Below are 14,134 nucleotides of genomic sequence, written 5' to 3'. Positions count from 1 at the left end.
GTATCTCTGATGGATGACTCAATTAAGGACTGCAGAAAATGATGAGTCACGTTTTGTAATTGGGTGTAGTGGCGCAATCTGGCCTCTGGGTGGCAGTAGATCTTCACAACACAGGCCTTTGTTGTAAGTGATGTCTCAGCAGCTGACTGAGGAAAAAGCAAGATTTCTAACGTCTTGATTTATTTATTGGACAACTATAATTATCATGTATGTTTTAATAATTTAATGTTTGGAATTAACTCATGTTTACATAACAGTCAAAACTAAACTACTCTTTCTCTGTGGCTGTTTCCAGCAGTTCTTTCCTCATTAAAATTGATCACTTTTTTTTTTTCCAAAATAAAATGTGCCTCTGCAGTGTTAGGACAATGTTTTACAGTTTGTCAGCAGCTTCTTGTGTATGCTTGTGTTCGCATGGTAACAAAAAGTCAAAGCGATATCCAATGGCAGTGAAATGACTAACTGAAACAAACCCAAAATCACCTGAGAGCACGCTTCCCTTCCCGTGTGATTATGGGATCTGCTGATCCGCCCGTGCAGTAAACACCAGATTTTGATGTTGATTTTGGCCTTCGGTAGAATGATGTGCTGTTTCATACCAGGGTGCCAGCTGAGGTTAGATGCCTCTGTTCCCTCCCATATGGACAGATAAGTGGTTTAGCCTCCTAATAGATGCAGCAGCTGACAGCCTCCCAGCAGAATCAGACTTGAGCTGGTGTTTGAGAGGTGTGGGATTAAAGGAGAAAAAGCTGCACTGACAGGAGGAACATGACCCTGGCTGCAAGGTCCAGGAGCCTCTGGGGGCAAGAAGTGTCCTCAAGTCACTTGTTTGTTTGAATGAAAAGATCATGCAGTGTTTTACTGCTTGTCACCCGCTTAACTCATTCAGTGAATGCAAATATAAAAGACCAAATTATGCTTAAAAAATTGTTTATTTTATCTGATCAAGGGCCAAGAAAAGAAAATGGGGGGAAACAAAGAAAAGCTGCTCTAAAAGCAACTGAATCCTTAACGACACCTGCTGTTAGTGCAGAGAGAGAACAGTGGCTTTGTTGAAATGAAGTAGCACAAGATTAATCACTGTGGTTGGTCTGGATGTCTGAACTGCCTTCGGTCAACAGGTGTCCCTCACAGGTGAGCGAATCCCCCATTTTTCTGAGTGGCTGATGGCCAAAGGTTGAGCTTCACTGTCGCGTCTAGTCGCCACCCCGCCCCTTTACAGGACAGGTCCTGTAAGGTAACTTAAATGTTTCTTGTAGGGGCAGTGCATGTCAGCACAGTGAGAGCACGACTCTCAGCACAGGGGGGGAAACTCTGCAGCAGTCCTCATTAAAATTCCCTGTCCGTACACTCACCACGAAAACCTCCTTTAGTGGGTGGCACCGGCGTCTTACGCGCCTCTTTAACTGCGCACCACGCATTAACGAGCGATCACGGTTCACAGTTTCATCACCAGTGTCCGTGGATCACGGTGCCTTGAGACGGAGAGTTTGACTCATGCTACGCTATTTACGGCGTCAAGGCTGAGAGGGGGATAGGTGGGCGCAGAGTCCCAGAGGTCCGGCAAAGGGTGGCGCCCTACGCATCCTATCCAGCGGCTGGACACGCTGTGCCGCGACCCACAGCGACACGGTACGCTCCTGCCGTCCACTTGCTCCTTGTTGCAGCGCATGATTGTGACATTTCTCTGTGGGGACTGGCAACATGTGCGCCCGGATGGTGTGAAGTGTGACACAGCGGCTTTGAGGATTCATTTCTTTCGGATACGCCAAGTACCCGACGTTACGGCGCACCTTGTGTATAGGTAAGTCCATCAGTTTATTTCTCAGGCGACTTCAGATCAGACAGCACATCCTCTGCTCTGTGCCTGTTGTGTTTTATGGGCTGCTTTTCCAATACCTCTGCGTATCGATTAGGCCTGAGTTGAGCATCGGATATTTTATATTTTTAAAAAAAAATCCTGGTGGAAGGTTTCAGGCGTGCAGTGACTGTCACAGACACGCGCATCAGATCCGTGTTATTGATTTAGAGCATCATTTAATGCATTGCATGACAGAAAGGTATTGATATCAAGACAGCAAAATGCCATCAAAAGTTGAACTGCTGCCAGTAAGTTCTCTCAAGGCTACCTGGAAAATTAAATCAAGGACGAACATAAGGAATAATTACATTTTAGTTTGGTAGGTTGATTCTGTTTTGTGTGGGATTCAATACCGTCTCAGTCTCTTGACAGTCCTGAAAAGGGATCATCATAGCCACCTAAGGAAATGTGTTCTGAAGTGTTACACTTTAGGTAACAGAGAGATTAATGGTAAAGATTTCTTGTAGTTGCTGGCTGAAGTCCCAGTTTATTTACAGCAGTGCTAGGCGCCTTTACTTCCAAAAATAAAAAAGTTTTTCAAGAGACAGAAAGCCATCAGTCTTGCAACTTGAAGATCTCAGCCCGAAGAGTCCTTGAATTGGTTTATTTCTCGGGCAACATGGCAGCAACAAAGCAGATAATGGGAGAAACTCTCTTAAAACGCGAGAATGCCTTGAACGCACCGGCATCACCAAATACCCCATTCAAACGTGGAGCTCCAGCTTGTTTTCTGGCACAGTGGGGTCGCATAGGGCACAGTTTAAAGTGTGTACTAATTGAACCTGTTGGCTACTCTCTCCATTGTGACAGGAATGTTTGGTTGCCTGTTCTCCACAGAAACCCCCCATTCCTTTGTTCTGGGGGACAATCCTCCAGTGCCATGTGTGTGCAGGGGTGGGGGGAGGGAAAGGGGTCAGCGGGGGTATTGACATCTGTAGCTGACAGCTTCCTCAGGGCGAGCTGACATGCTGTGATACCATGAATGGATATTAGGGAACATATGAGCAAAGCACTTAATACTAATGAGGACATTTATTCTTTGGGCACGATGCTTGGGGAGCAGTCGTATATTCAGAGAGATATCACGCAATGCTGCAAATTCTCATATTTTATTTGATGTAGCCTGGTAGCCTTCTTGAAGGTGATTTGTCATTTCTTCCAACAAATCTTTGTGTTCTTGGCAACTTTTCAATTAATTGTATTGGTTTGACATAGTATATAGTTAGTCTTAAAGGTCCAGTGTGGAGGATTCAGGGTCACCGAGTGGTGCAGTTGCAGATTGCAGCCAACTAAACACCCCTCACCTCCACTCTTTGGCTACGTAAAACACCAAAGTGCCCCTCTGGAGCCAGTGTTTTGTTTGCCCACTCTGGGCTACTGTAGAAACATGCTAATGCAACATGGAGTCCTCGGTCCTTCTGTAGAGAGAGCAGTAATGAAAACACATTGTTTCAGGTGATTTGAAGATACTGAAAACATAATTAAGAGATAAAAGTCAGCAGATTGGCAGATTAATTTGGCTTCATCCTTCGTGGATCATGAATGCCTTTCCAAAGTTTCATAAAAATCCATTCAGTATTTGTTCAGATATTTCAGTCTGAATTAAAAGTAGGTGACCAGCATTGCTGCCCAGGTAGAATGGTTAAAACACAAAAGATTCTCTGGTGTTATTGAGAGAGTTGTTGATGTTGATCAGAAAACAAGTAATTTGCTAAACAAACATCATGAAGACTCATAAAGTCAAGACTGGATGTGTGACATAAATAGTTTCATTTGGAGGATTTTCTCTTTAGGTTGCTACTGACAGTTCCTCTCTAACGTTGATCTGTGTGGTGGAAGCCCAAATGTGTCGGCCATTTCAACACCTTCCTATTTGGTGTGATATCTACTGTCAACATTCGGAAGAATTGTTCAGAGGGCAGCAGCAGAACAATCTCCACAGCTGCTCCCTTATCACCAGTTTCAGGAAAAACTGACATTAAAACGGAAAATATCAACTTTCCCATCCAGAGAGACAGACTTCCCTTAAACAAACGTATCAAGGAAGTACCAGGAAATGGAGAAATCTGGTTTCTGACTCTTGCAGCGGGAAGTCCAAGCTGATGGGAAAGTGTGGGGGGATGTGACCACGGCAGTATGAGTGGGTTTCATGACTGTAAGTAAGCTTCCCTCATGACTGGTAGAGAGTGGTACACCATGAGGTGGAATGCAGCCCCGATGGGCCCCTCATGCTACACAGTATGTGCTCAGGATGGACTTTGCACCTTCATCTTGGCTTGGCCAAACAGCAAGTGGCCAAAGCAGGATTTTGCTTTAGCAGTGGGGGGAAAAAAACCAGTCCGTGCCTGCGCCGTCTCTTTCCCCGTGTTTTCTGAATGCCACGCAGTATTAATGAAGGCCCTCAGCTGCTTTCGAAATTACTTTCATTTAAGCTTAGAGGGGCTCATATACAGGAACCACAGGGGGAAGTGCCAAGCAAAAGCCGGTCTATTCAACAAAGACGAAAAATCCTATCAGCTAAAGAGTGTTCCCATAGGACCAGATGGAGTCAGCACAAGATATGCGGAAAGAAAAAAAAGCTCTCTCTTTCGTGTTGTTGACATTTGAAAGCCATTGTACTCTATACAGTAGTATCAGAGCAGGCTCTGTTTGCCCATTGGGGGGTATCAGAGTGAATAATATACTATGTGGTGCCTCAGGTAAACAAAAGCCTTCAGCAGAGGTAACCCCACCTGCCCTGACTGAGCAGAGGCCACAGGAAAAGACAGATAGATGAAGAGGGGGCGTTGGTAATGAATAACTAACTATTATGATGATTAAAGGGGACGATGGGCACGGGGAGATAAGAGTGCCGTGACCGTCCGAGCATGAGGTGTTTACAAGGGAAATTCCTCACATTCCTCAGCTGCAGCCATGCCACTCCAATCTGCACCTCCACCCACTGATGGTCACCCTCTATGCCAAGAGGGACCCAAGGCTTCTGGCCCAATCAGTTCCTTCTCAGTGAAACGCCACTGTACATGTATTATGTAAGGTGATTTGAGTGTTCCTGTAGCGTATTTGACTGTGCTAATACAGGAAGCTGAGGAACACATGCTGCAGGCCCCAAAAGAATTAAAATGCACTAAAGGATTTTGAGTTAAAACTGAACTTCCACACATTAAAACTAAAGCAAAAATAATGAATCTCGAAATGTTTCTTCATCCTGATAGATCAGCACATACATTGGTACAAACCTTCACAGTTCTCAGATGATGTATCCAGGACGTTGGCTATTCCCTGGCGTTTCTGGTTGCGCCACCAAGTGTTACTTTTAGCTATGCTAGCAGGCTGACTGTGGGGATTGCAGTGTCAGTCTCTCATTGGGTCCACCAGCTCGATCCAGACTGGAAAAAACTCAATGACTATTGGGTGGCTTGGCACGACATTTTGTGCAGACATGCATGGTGCCCAGAGGATGAATCCGAACGACTGATGATCTGCCGACTTTTCCTCTAGCACCACTAGCAGGTCAAAGTTTTCACTCGTCCAGTGAAATATCTCAGTCTTTATGGATCGTCAGAAATGTTGCTAGAAACTTCCAGTTCCCAGATGATGTATCCTAATGACTCTGGTCACATCACAGCCCCATCCATCCACATTATGACCAAATGCCTGCGCAAACTAAAGACAAACTTGAACATCAGCATGTATTTTTGCTTTAACTTTAGCAAAGTGCAGCTATGTATTTAAATACTTAACCTGCTTGTGTCTACAGGATGACCCCTCTGCCGTGCACCATAATTCTTACTGTTTTATGGGTTACATAGTAGAAAACATAGAGAATATATGTAGTCTTTTACAGTAATATTTTATTATCAGCCAATAAATCAACTTAAATATGTGGATATATTTAAAGCTTATATTTTAAAGCTTTTATATGCTAAAAGCCCTGAAGTGAAATGCTGGGTCTAACTCCAGTCTTCATCCTCTTTGACTATTAAATAATTTTCATCTTTTTATTACAGGTGAGGCCTTCTAAGGTTGGCAGTTTCTAGGTACACAGCAGCTATTTTCTTTCTCTAGTCTGTTTGAGAAGCCTTTGTGTCATAAACAACTGAGAGTCCCTTTGTTTCAAGAATGAAAAAAAATTGCCTCATATTTTGCAGTGTGAAGAGTCTGTAATACCCCCATGTGAAAAGTGAAACACAGGAACTCCTCAGGACACAGAGGGTTTGTGTTTTAGGGTCATTCGTCACATTTTTTTAAAATTTAGCGCGGATGATTGGGCCTAATAGGATTATGAGAAGGTCTGGTGGGGGGATAAGAAGTCCGGGGGGGGGGCACACGTTACCTCTGCACACACATCCTGGGCCAGCTCCTAGGGGGGTCATGTGATGGAGGGACAATACTAGCCATACCAGTAGTTGTCAGTCCAGTGATTACGGGGTCTGAGGCCTGGCTCACCTATGGGGATTACTCAGAGCCTCTAATGGACGGCAGGTTGTGACCCTGACTTGCGAGGAAGCAAATCACCACCCTCACACCCAGAAAAGTGCTATTCTATCAGGTTAAGGGAAAAAAATGAGAGACAGAGCCACCAGTCTCTAGTTTCCTTGGCAACTTCTTCAATCTGGATATTTGTTGTTTCAGCACAGAACTATACCAAAACGCAACAAGATCCGTTCGTTTGTAATTTGTGAATACTTGTTACTCCTACATTTTGGATTCATTATATTGTTTTCATAGCCTATGTCATTTGTTTTTTCGTTGTTGTTTTTTTTCCCTAGCTTTAAAGCTTTTCAGCATGCAGTCAGTTAAAATCAAGCCCTGTACACCCACCAGACTCATCTGATAAAGGCTGCAGATTAAAGTGCCACCATATGCTGGGGACTGAGGAGCCCCCTCCCCATGGTAGAGCTTATTATTGTGCTCTATGTCACTGTCAGAAGCTAATTGTTGTGGAGGATTGAGGTGATGGGGGGAACAGTTTCCCTATCTTGTGTTAAATGCTTGGTCATCACTTCTTTACCCTGCAAATCGAAGCATTTCCTTTTCCAGATACGGAAACAGACACACGGCTTTTGTAATCACCCTGCCAAAGTCCCGAAGCATTTGATTTTGTGACTTACACCACACTTTTCTGAGCTGGTGGAATCCAAGTTGGGGCAGTGTGAGAGCCAGGGAAGGATAGCTGGAGCTCTGGAGTATATGAAACCATTATAAAACCATTGTTTTTTCTTTGTATGCTGCCCATGCCACATATGGCTCATTTCATGGCTGCTGGAGAGCCGTGATTGATGGGCTGAAGAGCAGTGGGGCTGGCAGTCCTCATGTACAGTGATTGGTGAGGCGTGATTCAAGTCAATGGTGGGCTCACATAAGGTAACAGCACATATAAAGGATATGTAGGAAAATGGAGAGTATATCGGACTCACTGAGTTTTCCCAAGAACTCTTGGGCTACATGGCAGCTGATGTGCACACCAGAATGCCATTCCTGGTGTCTTCCTTGCCAGTGGTGTCATGGGAGCTGTCATTTTATTGTAATCGTTGTGTTAACCACCTCTGAGAGAACTGCTAGAATATGAAACTGTCTGCGCTTGTCACCTCCAATTAGAGAGCAGTTTATATGGTTTTGGTCCCATTCTCCCCCCTCCTCTGTCTCACTCTCCAGTCTAAGAGATCTGTGGCCCCGGGGGGCTGGAAAACTGTCTAGTAATCTGAGACAGCATTAATACTGAATAAGATCGAGTGAGGCGTTGTTCCTGTAAATTAATTTCCATGCACAGAACAGCAGTCAGACAAAACTGTAAAATGACACAGTGAGATTTTGCCTGGTGTGTGTGTGTTTGTGTGTTTGTGTATGAATGTGTTTGTGGTGCTGGTGGTAGGGATGGTGGTTTGTGGCAGCTACATCACCATGGAGACAGTGGCATTATTTTGAAGGGAGGACACTGATGCTGAAGTGACTACAGAACTGGCAGCAGTAAGGAGCAACATGGCAACAACAGAATCCACTGGGCCGTTGGGAAAACGTCTGGCTTTATGTCAGACTATGTACCAGAAAATGTTTCCTCTGTAAAACGTCCATCTGCTGTCTTTCACTGCTGGCCTCACCGCCTTCACAGTTTCATGTCATTCTGACCCTGATCCTGAAGCTCAAGACCCATGTTCATGTCCAGATTAACCTATCTATTATTACTAATGTACTGAGGAATGGCTCTGCTGTGAACAAAAGGCAGCACAAGACAAATGAAGCTGCTGCTGAAGCTGCTGGAGTTCTTCTTAGTTCTTTTAATGCAGTGGAAATATGTGTATTCATATTCTATTGGCCATGAAAGAACATTACGAACTAATTTTGGGCTCTGAGAAAAAACAATCTACAACCTTTTTATTTTAGTTTAAATTGTTCTTCTGTGAAGTATTTCACTACATTTGTATGTACACAGTCTAGTGGGAGAAACACAGAGGGTCCTGACAGGTCCTGACAACAGTAATGTCATTGTGCTATAAATGAATGCAGACCTGATGTTGATTGTGATGGATTGTACATGATTAAGAAACCGGTGGATCCCTGAAAAGTCAACAAAACAAATCCAGACCTTTTAAACACGTTTGCTTGGTTCTGGACCAGACCTTTAAACTGTGATGCACCCAGCGTTTTGTCATCCGCAGAACAGAAGTCACCTCTTACAGAAACTGTCGCCACAGCAACTCTTAAAATAATGTCAGTGAGGTTTGGCCGACACGCCTGCTTTTCCCTGGGCACTCACTCCATTCTTCACTCTTCCACTAATAATACATCCTGCTCATCTCGATGTTTTGTCCCATGCCTAACATTGTGGAGTGATGGAGGGAGAGACACCTACAAATTCTCTCCTAGCCAAGCCCTGTCTCCCTGCAGGGACAAGCATTTGACATTTAACTATGATAGCTGTAAACAGGCCACTGGAATGCCATTGACATTCATTTTGTCTGGTATGGGTTTCTTTTCTTTTCTTTTTTTTTTTCAGCTGGGTGGGTTTTGTCTTTCTGCAACTCTGCACCATGACAGTTTAAACCCAGGACTGGATGCTTTTTTGAGTCCCGCAATGCAGTGAGGAAACTTGTATCTATAGCCTAAAGCTAAATTCAAAGAAAAAGTTAGCAGCAGGGAAGTGAATAAACATCATCCTATGCTACAATGAGAGAACTGGGACAATGTGCTACTTTTCTGTATTGTATATTATTGCAAAATTAATATATTTTAGATTTTAGACTGATGGTACTCTTGGAAGTTGTAATGTGTATTTTTCATGGTCTTCTGTCGTTATTATGGCATTATTATATAGGTTTACAGCTTTGCAGCAAGCTAAATGCACTTCTAGTAAAGGTTGAAGGCAAGGAGTTGACTTTGAGGCTTTGATGGCAGTGGAAGCTGCTGTGCAAAATAATCTTTGACTACAACCAACTGCTCGTAGAAGGATATACTGTTTTCTCTCATCTGTCGTTTCAGATAAATGATGCCTTGATCAATCATGAAAATGTCTTAGCAATAGTACAGGAAACCTTGTGGTCTTTCAGTCTTCCACATTTTACTGAAATCAAAGTGACTGGTGGTGTCACAGTTAGTCCCATTTAGTACATTTTTTTTTTATTGGATAACATCAAGTTAGACTGAGGACTTTACTTTCTCCAAATTTTTGTTCTGATGTATTGTACCGCCATCATCAAAGCGCCATTCTTTTTGAAGAATGGTATTCGTGCCTCCAGTAAAGAGAGTGTTAAATCGCTCATGGTGGGGGAAAAAAAACTACGTAAGACATTTTTTGTTTGCGTTTCCTTTGATTTGTTACACATCTGTATTTATTTGTCCCCTGATTGGTGGAGACCGAGATTTATGATAACCTCTTTGACTTTGACTTTTCTGATCAAATACAGCAATGATTTCCCTCATGTTTTTCATTATATTACCTGTTGGATGTGGAAAGAAAAAGGATCTGTATCATCTGTGGTTCATCACTTAATCATAGAGTCTGTGGAGCTGCCTGTCCAGCCTACCATAGTGTTGAACCACCACTTCATCCATAATATTAAACACTGCTGACTGTGTGTGTGTTTGTGTGTGTGTGTGAGAGAGAGAGAGAGAGCTTGTGTGGTGTCACAGATCTCGTGCAAGCCATGCTGAGTCTGCCTTGTTCCTGTGCTGTTTACCTATTCATTAATTCAGCCATGAGAGCTGAAGCTCTCCATCCTCTGGTAATTAAATGTCTGTTGGTGAGACATTTTTCTCCTGCAAAGCATTTTAGAAACTCTCACACACATACACTCACACACACTGAGATGCTGGCAGTGGGCGTCCCAGGCTAGTGTTGGTAATTAGCGTGCTGAGTGGTTGCACTGATTGCTTCATTATTTCTCTGAAAGGCATCCATGAGAGATAGCCTGTTGATGGATGTTGCATGTTTGACAGCAATCCATGCTAAAGCATCTTATGTGAACTCTATACTTTTCAAACTTGAAGGCTATGTCACACCTATAGGAACAACGCTATTTACTAAATGGATTTCGAAGTTACGTTCCTCAGAGAAGCCTACACCCTGATCCTCTTGCATAAGACTTGCTCCATGCAACCCTAAAGCTCAATGCAGTGAACCACCATTGTGCAGTTACTCAACATAAACACATGAACCTCCTTACGGTTCTTTTGTTCCCATTCAGGGTTGTCAGAATTATGAAAGAGAGGTTTCCACAGTGTCATTGGACTTCAAAACTGATTCAAAATAATTGTCTTGTTTTTCTCACTGTGGTGTAGCCAGATGTTGTGAGCGGGACCGCAATTATCAACCGCATGGCCCAGTTCTACAGACAAGGATTATGGCTGCTTCTCGCTGAGGGTTTCAGTCAGTGGCAACAATGATTAATCAGTATCTTTGACACTGGAATTGTTTCCAAGATGGGCAGTGTTTCTGAAGGGAAAAGGAAAAATGAAAACAGTTCTTTGCATGCAGTGCTAAGATGATTGATGTATTGTGTAGAAAATTAATAGAATGCATTGATTATCGTTTGTTATTTTTTGCCACACTAGCACCTTGCCTTGTTTAGTATGTTAACAAAATGTTAGGTCACATGCTAGCTGGTGAACATAGTGAACACATTATACCTGCTAAATAGCATATTAGCATTGTCACTATGGGCATGTTAGCATTGCTGATGTTAGCATTTAGCTGTGCAATACAGCCACACATGTGTCCGCTAACATGGCTGACCAGAAAGTTGGATAATAAGCCAGAACTAACAAAATCTCACACACTGCTCATCAGTTCTCACTTTACTGCTAATAAATTAAGTGATCGAGTGATTGGCAGCATACAGTATGTTTTGCAGAGGTGTTTCCTCACACATAGTGCTTCTCTGCTTAATGCTTTGTCTTTCCAGTCTATAGACACATTAGATTGGCCATTTCTAATATAAACCATTTATGGCTTGCTGCTTTTTCGATAACAGAGTTGCACCACAGGGTCTGTTTGCTTCATGATATTAATCCAAATAATGTGTCAGAACTCTGCCCAGTGACGCCTCCTCCACTGTAACTGAACTCCCACTGGACTGGCCCATTAGGATCCCACTTTAAAATGTCAACCGTCAGGTCCCCACTCTGTCATATTTCCTGTCATCTCCAGGTAAACACCAATTAAAGTTGTGTTACCGCTACTCCTGTTCTGTCAAGTTTTGTACTTTCAGTGCCAAAACAGAAACCTTTTCTTCTCCTTCTTCTATTTCTTCTGCTGTGGTGGCTGAAGCAGGTCACCTCCATCATATGGAAGACTCCAAGCTCCATCACTCTGAATCACCTCTGGGGTGTGACAGTCACAAACTTGCATGCATTATTTGGTGCGTGTGCTTTACACCACATGCAACTTAGCCGTGTTGTAATTGACTTAATAGACCTGTAGTTTGTTTGGAGGACTGAGCAACTGGGATGCTCACCCATGAGTAAATTCTCCAGTTTCAGGCCAATTGTCCTTGTCATGTTTTTGTAGAGTGCATCTGCCTTCATCTGTCAGCCTGAATCACACAGAGAAGGCCTAATTAATGTAGCGTGTGTGTGTGTGTGTGTGTGTATGCAGGAGTAAGCCAGACACACTCTCAGGACTAACAGCTCTTGGAGTTAATCCGTCTCACTAATAGTGGGGGGATGGAGCGGGTGGGGGTGGGGGGGCATTGCAACATCTCTCCCTCCATCTCCGGACACGTGGTCATCGCCCGGCGGGAAATCTCTGGACCTTGGACGTTCTCTACGGATGTTGCTCCTCTTGTTCACTTGTCCCAGCTGGCTCTCAGTGGTCTCTGCTGCACTGCTCAAGGAAGTGAGTTACAATACGCTGCTCCACTCCAAAAAACATCCTACCCTGCTGCTTTTCATTCCTGCCATTGTCACCAGACAAGAGGCTGCGTCAGGAGGTAAAATTAGGATCGTATGTGTGGAGTGAGGAACTTCCTGGACTGTAGAAGTGTGTGCTTTGCTATTTCTTCAGAAAGTATGTTTGCAGCCCATGAACTGAGACAGGAAGTGCATACACATACTGGAAACAATATGTATTTCCTGCTTTGCGATGCAAATTCTTGTGCACAGCACCGGATTGCTGTGTCTACCTTATGGACATTCCTGAACGCACCAGTGGGCCCTGTTTCCTGTCCTGCTCCGGACATAGCTCCTGTGTGGTTCATAGATACTCTTACGTCTGCAGGAAAGATATGTATTTCAAGATGTAAGGGAAGAAAAATGTGAAAATAGGCAGTGAAATTCACTAGCGGCATTGTTCTGGAACAAAAGTATTTCCGAAGTTAGTTATTTCCTTTCATGGTTACCTCAGTTTCCTGAGTTGCATGTGAGTCTCAAAGGGAAATCTACTACGACTACAGGTTGCATACGTCTATGCGTTCACGTCCAAACAAACAGTGATGTTCTGTCTAAAACATTAGAAGTTCAGTGTTGTTATTATGTTTGATCATCGTGGGCTCGTCATGTTCCTGATTAGCAAATAAACAAGAAAGTTGATCTTGTCTTTTGTCAAGTAATTAGAGATGTCTGATTTGACCCTAAAGCGTCCTAATATCCAAGGTGGGATTCACTCTTCTATTAAATTTTGCAGCATTTATTAATAATGATACCTTGAGTCCCATCAGACTTCCAACTGCTCTGGTACAAGTTTAACAGCCCAAAGGTTGTTTTTGCCCTCAGCTCTCAGCATGTTGAAATGCGCACATTGTCCCACCCTGATACATCTGTTATGTTGATTTGTAGGGATTAAGCTTGTTTATGGTATTATGCTTTCTGTGTTAGTGGCCACCCACGAGGCATCCTATTTTGCAGTAAGTAAAGCCTAGAAGAGTAGGGCCAGGTTCACGCCCAGAGGGTACATCCCAGGGTTTGTCATCTTGCACCTCTGCATTTTTAATCTCTCACCCTCAAGGCAAATAAAATTGCTTTTATGTTCATGCATGATACTTTGTTAGGTGACATGAATCATTTAGACATGCGGCTCAGTGGAAGACCGCGTCCTTTTTTCAGATGTGAATATCCATCTTTTCATCGAAGCATCGAAGGCGGCACGGTTAACCTTTATCGATGCATGACTCACCACTTCTTCTGAGGCCACTGGACGAGTCTTAAGAACACCAAGCGTCCTCTATGTGAAACAGCTTCACATAAGGGACCCATAGTGGGAAGCGCTTTGACAAATGGTCCGTCTCAGTTTAATGTTGCAGCAGTTGTGCTGCAGTGCACTCATAGTGCTTCTGCTGTGACTGGGCTCAAAGTTTGACTCTGTGTATCAAAGTCTTTGTTTGTGTTCAGTTCTCTGCGATTATGTATCTGTGACACTCTTTACCTGGTCGGTATAAGAACTTAAGGTGCGTTCCTAAAGGCCTTGTGTTAACTCACTGTGATGCCTGCTGGGAGGCTGGAGGATAGATGGTGGCTGACAGCACCCTTGGCTTTGTAGAACTACTGCTGTGTCATGCTATTTTGCTGTAGTGTGTGCTTGTCTGTTTGTCTCAATTTAAAATGTCTGGAGAAGTGTTTGCTTTTATTGGTGCTAAAAATACCTTCTGCCTCACAAGTAAGAGCAGAGCACAGATTGAACAGTGAGATGTGATTGGATTGAATGTCCCTTGGAGTTTGATAACCCTTTCTTCAAACCTCGACAAAAAAGAAAAGAGTCATCTAAAGGGAAAACAAAACTTATTCACCAACCAGAATCAGAATTTCAGATTGCACCAGGCAAATCACACTTTGATGAATTCTTCA

At 43.4% G+C, this 14,134-nt stretch overlaps 1 protein-coding gene across 1 annotated transcript in view; it reads left to right on the top strand.

Moving 5' to 3' along the window:
• Positions 1 to 1,051: 1,051 nt before the first annotated feature.
• The window catches only part of tmem108 (transmembrane protein 108), a 42,219-nt gene continuing 29,136 nt past the window's right edge, over positions 1,052 to 14,134 (top strand). Inside the window, exon 1 of the mRNA XM_046371010.1 lies at positions 1,052 to 1,804. The gene's annotated coding sequence lies outside the window, so the exon portion shown is untranslated. The remainder of the gene's footprint in view (positions 1,805 to 14,134) is intronic.

This window comes from Scatophagus argus, chromosome 18 (assembly GCF_020382885.2).
Source record: "Scatophagus argus isolate fScaArg1 chromosome 18, fScaArg1.pri, whole genome shotgun sequence".
NCBI lineage: Eukaryota > Metazoa > Chordata > Actinopteri > Scatophagidae > Scatophagus > Scatophagus argus.
Note: the sequence above shows the minus strand (reverse complement) of the source record. Positions and strands in the feature narration are given on the sequence as shown.